Consider the following 9,022-nt stretch of genomic DNA (forward strand, 5'->3'; position numbering starts at 1 on the left):
ATGAAGTAGGCACTTAGTATTTTTATTGGACAAATGAGGAAACTGAGGCACAAATGGGTTAAATAACTTATGAGTCACATTGTTATTAAGTGCCTGGATCTGGGATTCAAAACCCAGGAAATCTCAAATCTGAAATCTCTGTCTTATAGAGCGTTTCTTACTTGTTTATTAAGGCTCCCCAACTACCATCCCTGTATTTACCAGATAATATTTGCTCATTGCCATGGCTCCAATGCCTAATATCTGGCTCATAATTCTCATCAAGAACTATTTGTTGTATGAATGAATAAACAAATGAACTAATGACATGATGAGCCAATCAGCACCCTTTGGCTCCCTTAACTCCCGCAACCTCCAACCCTACCCCTCCTTAGCAACCTAAAATACTTACAGGATTGTTTTCCTTCCAAGTTCTGGGATTCTGAGATTTCCTTCTCGGTCCATAAGGTGCTATCTTTTTACTTTCGCTTCCCGTTCCTTGAGTAAACCTGGTCCTTACAACCTGCAGGTTCTTCTCTGCCAATCCCAACACATATTTCAGGCATCCAAGGTGTACTTTGAGTGTCTTGGACACTCAGTGTAAAACAAACTGCATGATCTTGTCCTCAGAGATCATCCATCTAGGGACCTCATAGTCATGTCATGTCAAGGACACCTGGCTAGCACCCTGGATTTCCTCTTGCATTGCCCTTCCCCCCACCCCTTGCCAAGTGCTAAACTTGAATTGGCCACAACATGTGAGTTAGGGGATGTTGAGGTGGACTCTTTCTGTGGTCCCATTGCTCTGTGAGGCCTTCCTAATGTAATAGGATAGAGAGTGGAAATTTTCCAGTTGATGAGTAAGACCAAGCAGAGGACAAAAGTCAGTCACCCGTACCACATGAACAACAAGGTCAAACCCCCACCCGTAAGGTTTACCAAGAAGCGATGAAATGGGCCCTATTGCCAGCAACCACTGCCTCAGCCCCAGACCCACTCCCCAGGCCCGTGAAGGAGTCCTGAACACCCCTCACCTTGTGAGGAGCACGGTGGTTGTGTAAGAGTCCCTCCAAACAAACACATACTCCCCACAGAGTCAGGCACCCATTAAGACAGGGAGGCCTGTTCTGGGGGACCCTGTCTTCCCAGCCCCCTGCTATATTCCGGGTGGGTTTGGTGTTGGAGAGTTCGACAGTTTCACAAAAGAAAGAGATTTTTCTCTATATCTGTCCCTTAAATTTGTATTTCCAGATATGAAAGGGGAAAAAATGCAATTTAACACATGTTCTTGGAGGTCAAGTCTAATTTTTTCCTAGTATACATTTCTAAACATATCAATTTTAAAAAGTGACATCATGAGAAAGCTATATTAAAACAGATGGTCTATATTATACAGCTACAAATTTACAGATGCTGGTTTTCAGGGAAAGATCAAACAGTTGGTTAGGGCCAGCAGACGCATCAACTGTTATTTAACTGGAAATCTCTAGGCTTTTGAAATAAACTGTATACAGTAAAATCCATTGTTTCTGGTATACAGTTCTATGAGTTTTGACAAATACATACAGTCATGTACCCACCACCAACATCAAGATCCAGAGCCACTCTGTGATCCCCCCAAAATTCCTTTGTGCTGCCCCTTTTAACTCACCCCTGCCTCCACCCTCAGCCCCTGGCAACCACTGATTCGTTTTCTGCTTCTACACTTTTGCCTCTTCCAAAATGTCCTATATGGAATTATGCGATGGGTAACCTTTTGAATCTGGATTTTTTCACATAGCATAATGCATTTGAGATTCTTCCATATTCTTGCTTCTATAATGGTTCATTTGTTGCTAAATAGTATTCTGTCGTATGAATGATTATAGTTTGTTCATCTATTCACCAAGGGAAGGACATTTGGGTGTTTCCAATGTTAGGTGATTATTAATAAAGATGCCGTAAACATGTATGCGAGTTTTTTGTGCGAACTTAAGTCTTCATTTTCTCCTTGGGTAAATATCTGGGAGTATTGTTGGGTCATATGGTAAGTATATGTTTAACTTTAAAAAATGCCCGACTCTTTTTCAAAATGCCTATGCCACTTTGCCTTCCCATGAATAATGTACAGAAATTTAGTTTCTCTACATCCTCACAAACCATTCTAACATCATTCTAATGAGTGCATAGTGGTTTCTCACTGTGATTTTAAGTTGCATTTCCCCAATGACAAATGATATACAGCATCTTTTCATGTGCATATTTGCCATCTGAATATCTCTCTGGCGAAGTGTCTATTGAAGACTTTCCCCATTTTTTATTGGGTTGTTCGTTTTCTTATTGTCAAGTTTTGAAAATTCTTTGTACATTTTTGATACAAGCCTTTGTCGGATACATGATTTGATGGTATTTTCTACAGTCTGTGGCTTGCCTTTTTATTTTTTACAGAATAGGATTCTTAGTCCAATGCAGGAGTGATCCTAAAAGACATTACTGAGGGGAAATCCGTCATCAAGTTTGTATAAGAGAGATTGCCCAAGATAAGAATATACATTAAACCCACGAAGAGTGGCTAATGGTTGGGCTGACAGCTTAGGGACTCGGAAGAAAGCAGTTTGGAAGATCCGGAATGAGATGGTCTAAGGGAAAAGCTTGTGGTTGAACCTATGGAAAGGGGCATGAAGCATGAATATCTTTGTGTTTTGTGCTGACACCCACCGGAAAACATCCACTATGTTTTCCCGAGGAGGCACATGACAACCCAGTGGACGAAATGGCCTGGCTAGTTGATGCCAGGTGACCTCTGCAAGCAGCCACCTGGTGTTGGCACATTTGCTCGGGAACTGAATAGCTACTGTGGCAGCAATGGAAGGCATGCGTGGGCCCCACATGATGGGTTTCCACTTACCAAGGTCAAACGTCCACCTGCCAGCAAGAGTTGAGCTCTGCTCAGCTCAGCTTGGTGCCAGCTGAACAGCAAGTCAAGCTTCTGATGCAGCATCATCCCTCAGGGTAGACCAATCAGACACGTGGTGACAAGTTGATTGATTTTTACCAGAATCAAACATATTCTGGACATAAATTTGCTTTTCTGTCTGCAGAGCCTTGGCTGGCAATACTATTGGAGGGTCTAAGCATTTTTATCAGCAACCTAGAATCTATGTAACATGACTTCAGACTGAGATATTCACTTTCCAGTAATACAAGTGCGTTACTGTAGGTCTACCTACAGGTCTCACACACCGCATTATCCAGAAGCTGCTGACGTCAGAGAATACAGAATGGCCTTTTGAAGTGCAGTTGTTGTGTCAGCTTGGAGATGATATTCCATAAACATGGAGCCCTATACTCCCGGACGCAGTGTGCGCACTGCATTACTGGCCTGCTATGCTGCCACATCGCCAGTAAGTAGCCTGACTATGTGGGATACGAAACCACCGGGGAGGAGTCAAACTGGCCCCCGTTTGCCTTTGCCCTCAGCAACCTATCTGGGGGAGTTTGCACTTCTCATCCTCTCAGTTCTAGGTTTTGAGCGTCTGGAGGCCCTGGTTCTCAAAGGGGAGTGAGTGCCTCCAGTAGGAGGCTTATTACCAGTCCCACCAAACTTGAAGCTACAAATGCTGTCCAGTCGCTTAGGGCACCTCCTGCCAATAGATTAGTAGAGCAGAAAAGAATCAACATACTAGGGGTTAATCGAATCTTCTAATCAGAAAAAAACAGTGCATATCTTGCAAAATTGAAGTAGGAAAGAGTATGTTTCACACCCAGAAGACCACTGGGGTGTCTCCTGGTAGTCGTCTGTTCAGTTTTAATGATAAATGGAAAGCCTAATTGCCACGGTCTGAAGGGTATGGTGACAAGGGATTCAGACCACTTAGGGACGAAGGCCTGTGTCACCTTACAAGGGAAGTCGCCTGGAGCTGCAGAGGTGTTAGCTGAGGTCAAGAGGAATCTAGAATGAGAAGTAGAGAGGAGACAATGAACATCAGGTGTGGCCTTAAACTGAGCTGCAATGGTGGCAGATAGAGTTCGCTCCACTAACTTCGCTCTCGCAAAAATTTCCGGGAAACAACACCCATAAGAATCCAGGGGGAGTTGTTCCCCTGTGGGTAATTACATGACATGAAGCAAATGGATCTGAGTGGTATGGACTGTGGTGGTTGCTGTGGCATGCTACCCAATTTACACCCCTCAGGACTGAGACACTGTTCTTTCAACTGTTAGGAATGTTGGAGATCAGGGGCTCACAGCTGAATCCCTCACAAGGGATTGCCCTTGGGAGAAAGAAGATTCCTCACCTAAGGTGACACCTGAGTCCTGGGGGCAGCACATTAGTCAGTGGATACAGGAGCCTAAACGTCCTTGCATTATTTTTTTTTAAAGATTTTATTTATTTATTTATTTATTTATTTATTTATTTATTTATTTAAGAGAGAGAGAGAGAATGAGAAAGTGAGAGAGCACAAGCAGGCAGAGGGAGAGGGAGAAGTAGGCTCCCCACTGAGCAGAGAGCTCCTTGCAGGACTCGATCCCAGGACTCAATCCTAGGTCTCTGGAATCATGACCTGAGCCGAAGGCAGATGCTTGACCAACTGAGCCACCCAGGTGCCCTGGTCCTTGCACTATTTTGAGACAACTTGAAGAGCCATCTCAGCTCCAGAGCTCCTCCAGGAATTGGCTGGTGCCTCTGCTGTTACCACATTGCAGATCTCCCTCTGTCCAATTATGGGCTTTTTCCACTTCACTTCTGTATGTGTGCTGTTCCTGACAACAATTATCAATGAACTTCCTGTACCCAGATCTTCATTTCAGTGTGTTTCCTGGGGAAACCAATTTAAGCCACCCACATACTTCTGCTCCTATTAAGTAAGTTGAGTTAATTAGTGCTTACCAACCTGTTGTACTTATTATTGTAATTGTTATAATTGGATTAAATGTTACATAAGCAAATTAATTATGAAAACAGGAAGATGGTTTTTGTTTTTTTTTAAAGATTTTATTTATTTATTTGAGAGAGAGAGCATGGGCAAGGGGGAGAGGCAGAGAGAGAGGGAGAAACAGACTCCCCGCTGAGCACAGAACCTGACATGGGGCTTGATCCTGGGACCCCAGGATCATGACCTGAGCTGAAGGCAGGCTCTTAACCAACTGAGCCGCCCAGGTGCCCAGGTTTTTGTCTATAAAAACCAAAAACGATGTTTTGGGAAGACATGATGATAGTAAGTTGCTAAGAAATGTTGCTGTTGAATGGGCTGTGGAACTCATGAAGAAAGACCAGGGGTTGGAAGCAAGCATGGTACCATATCTATGTGCCAGGCACACAGTGGATTCAGCGTGTGCTGCTTGTTTAATTGATTGTAGAGTTCGGAGTAGAGGGTAGTTTCCTATCTGTAATCAGAATTTCTGGTTTTTTGTTTTTGAAAAATCTTATTGTTTTTGTAAAAATATACATGTTTATTGTGAAAACAAAATAACTCAGGAAAGAATGAAGAAAAATATAAGAATTACCTGGAATCCTGCCATCTGCAGGCAACTTCTATTAACATTTGGGTGAATATTTCTGACATCATTTGTCTAAAATAGACACAAAATGGGGGTGCCTGGGTAACACAGTGTGTTAAGACAATTCTTGGTTTTGGCTCGGGTGGCGATTACAGGGTCATGTTTGCAGATCGTGAGATTGAAGCCTGCATTGGGCTCCGAGCTCAGCGTGGAGTCTGCTTGGGATTCTCTCTCCTCCCCCTCTGCCCCTCCCGCTCATGCTCTCTCTCCCTCTAAAATAAATAAAAAATCTTTTTAAAACTAAAATAAAATAAATTACACACAAAATGATAGGCGTACAAGCATACAATGTCAAAGGGATGGATTATATGTATATATAGAGAGACATGCATTATATGTACACATTACTACTTATATACTCAAATATATCAATTGAATGGATGCATTATACATTACTACGTATTATATATATAATATTATATATGTGTGTATACATATAATTCATCCCCTTATTTGCCATCATATGCCTATTTCTTTATAATCCTTTGTAGCAAGGCTTTTTCACTCAAAATTGTATTTGTAAAAAAGAGTTGTCCTTTTCTCTTAACTTAATTTGAATCTTATTTCTTTTCCTTTTTGGAGCCAGCAATACAAATGATATAATCAGATTAACAGATCGGAAAAACACAACTGTATCCTCCAGAAACCACTTAAGGCAATCTTGTACTTTATTACCAATGGGATCTATTTTCATTACCTAACTAGAAGGGAATCATAAAATGATTATTTTTTTGGATGTTGCAGCTGTAAATCAGCGTTTCCATAATGAGATAGAAAATGCCAAATAAATTTAAGATTTCATATTAGCATGAGGTTCATCAGGAGTAAAGGCATAGAAATCTATACAAAATTGTTGGCACGGCAAAAATAAATCAATTCTTTGTATCAATAGAATGCTCAGAAGAGATTAGCCAAAAATGAAAAAGCACTTTTCTCCAAATAAAAATCAACTCCACAAATATTTATTACTTACTCTATGGAGGGCAGTTTTTCTCTCTAAGTTTCTTTTGTAAACATTCCCAATTTATTGTTTTCTCAATTTTATGAATTTTTAACATAGAAAAGATCAAAATGTTTTTTCCTATTATTTGTAATATTAAAGCATATAGAAGTAACTGATGCTTGCCACTAGTAGCATTTTCTTTTCTTTTTTAAGGTTTTTCTGTTTATTTGAGAGAGAGAGAGCTGAGCAGAGGGAGAGGCAGTGGGAGAGAGAGAATCCTTGGCAGACTCCGTGCTGAGCACAGAGTCTGAAATGGGGCTGGATCCAAGGGCCCTCATATTATGACCAGAGTGGAAATCAAAGAATCATATGCTTAACTGACTGAGCCACCCAGGTGCCCCCACTAGTAGCATTTTCTAAAGTGGGAACTGCACTTGCGTGGAGTCATCTCCAACACATCAACTTTTTAAACTATTAATTTAATAAAAATAAAACAAGGTAATCTGCCATTTATTTTCTTTCCACAACCTTTATTAGTTTCTGTTAACTTCCATCACCCTGCCATAGAAATGTTTTACAGTGTCATGAATTCCATAACTGTTCATGGTGCTTAAGAGCTATATTGTTTCTGCTTTGTGAAACCCTTTTTCATTCAAATCCTATGTCATGCTTTGCTGTTGTCAATATTTCATTATCTAAGGAAGCTTAGAGGTCACCTCTGTGCAATCTTAAAAACTAAAAATGTGTGAAATGAGTACTTATCTTAATTAATGGCTGTAGCAATAGGAGGGTATCAAGTTGTAATAGAAATACAATGGTCCTAGTTTGGGATCAAATACACCTGGGTTTGAAACCTGACTCTGGCAATTATTAGCCTTGTAATCCAGGGGAGGTTTAATTTCTGTCAGCCTGAGTCTTCCTCTGTAAAATGGGATGATTTAGTTGGCCAGTGTAAGAACAAGAAAGAATGTATATAAAACGTTGTTATCCAACTGGTATTTAACAGCTAGCCGCTATTATCAATGGCAAACATGATCAATTAAAATCTGGATTGTTTTTTGGGGCACCTGGGTGGCTCAGTCTCTCAAGCATCTGCCTTCGGTTCAGGTCATGATCCCAGGGTCCTGCGATCAAGCCCCGTATCCGGCTCCCTGCTCTGCGGGGAGCCTGCTTCTCTTCCCTCTGCCCCTCCCACCCACTCGTGCTTACTCTCTCTCTCTCTTGCTTTCTCTCAAATAAATGTATAAAATCTTAAAAAAATAAAATCTGGATTGTTTTAAATTTTGTTCTTGCTCTTTGTTTAAATAATTCAAACAACCAGGGAGCATCTCTTTTATTAAGATTAAATAATTATTTAAAACATCATTATCAGCTGTCATACTCATTTCCTCCTAGTCTTCAAGCTGTTACTATCCTGTAAACCCTGTAGATAAAAAGAACCTGACCTGTATCCAGTGATTTGGGTACATTCAACACATGTCATACCCAGCAAGAATTTAGTGCTTAAAGTCTACTTATCTTTCTAAAAAAAATAATTATTTCTATACAGGCGCATAAGTATAGTGGGGTCAAACATTTTCCACACAAGTGGCTTTTAATTTCCTCTAATGAATATAATCTTCCTCAATAGCAGCATGGAGTTTAACTCAATTTTGCCAGTTATCATATCTCAGGATCTTTCTGTTAAAAGTGTAATCATTTAAGTAGTTCAGTATTTCACTTAAATGCTCAGCCCTTCACATTTCTTCCTCTTTTTCCCTGCTCTTCTCTCAGACGTCATGGGGGGGCGGTATATGAGGGTGGGGAATGGAGATAGCTCCCATGATTTCTGGACTATGAGAGAGAAGGGGCCTTAATCTGCAAGCTGGAGTCCCTGTGCTGTCCTCTGGTTCACCTGTAAGGTGGCTGGTGTGACCTGGTCCCCAAGTCTATGTTGAGGTATCCTCAGAGTTCGCTGGTCCAGTCTGACCTTTTAGGGCATCATCACAAAATCACCTGTAGCCTCTAACTCTAATCATTAAGTCTCTGTATTGGTGGCCTCTGTCATTCACCAGTCCTCCCACTGGTACTTCCACTTGTCTATATGGAAACTTGGTGGGGGCATGATGGGGGGAGGTGGGTAGATTGTTTCTTAGAGCTGAGACTTTGGTCTTAAGCAGATGGCGACACTAAACACGATTTGTGGGTCAGGGATTTGGGGAGGGCTTGACAGGCACTTAGCTTTTGTGATCTATGTGCAGTCATCCGAAGGCTTGACTGGGCTAACTGTCCAAGATGACCCACTCATATGGTTATTGCTGCCTGTTGTCTGGGAGCCCACTGGGGGCTCTCTACTGGACTATCTTATGGCCAGCCACTCCATTGCTCGGCTTCTTACAGCTTGATGGCTGGGTTTTAAGGGAGCATCTAAAGAGCAAGTGTCCCAAGAGATCAAGGCAGAAATCATTCAGCATCATTTCAATGCATTCTATTGATCATAGGTGAGTCATGAAGGCCAGCCCTGGTTTAATGAGAGAATTATATCCCACCTCTTGATGGAAGGGCCCAATGTTTTTCATT

Source organism: Ailuropoda melanoleuca, chromosome 10 (genome assembly GCF_002007445.2).
Source record: "Ailuropoda melanoleuca isolate Jingjing chromosome 10, ASM200744v2, whole genome shotgun sequence".
Lineage (NCBI taxonomy): Eukaryota > Metazoa > Chordata > Mammalia > Carnivora > Ursidae > Ailuropoda > Ailuropoda melanoleuca.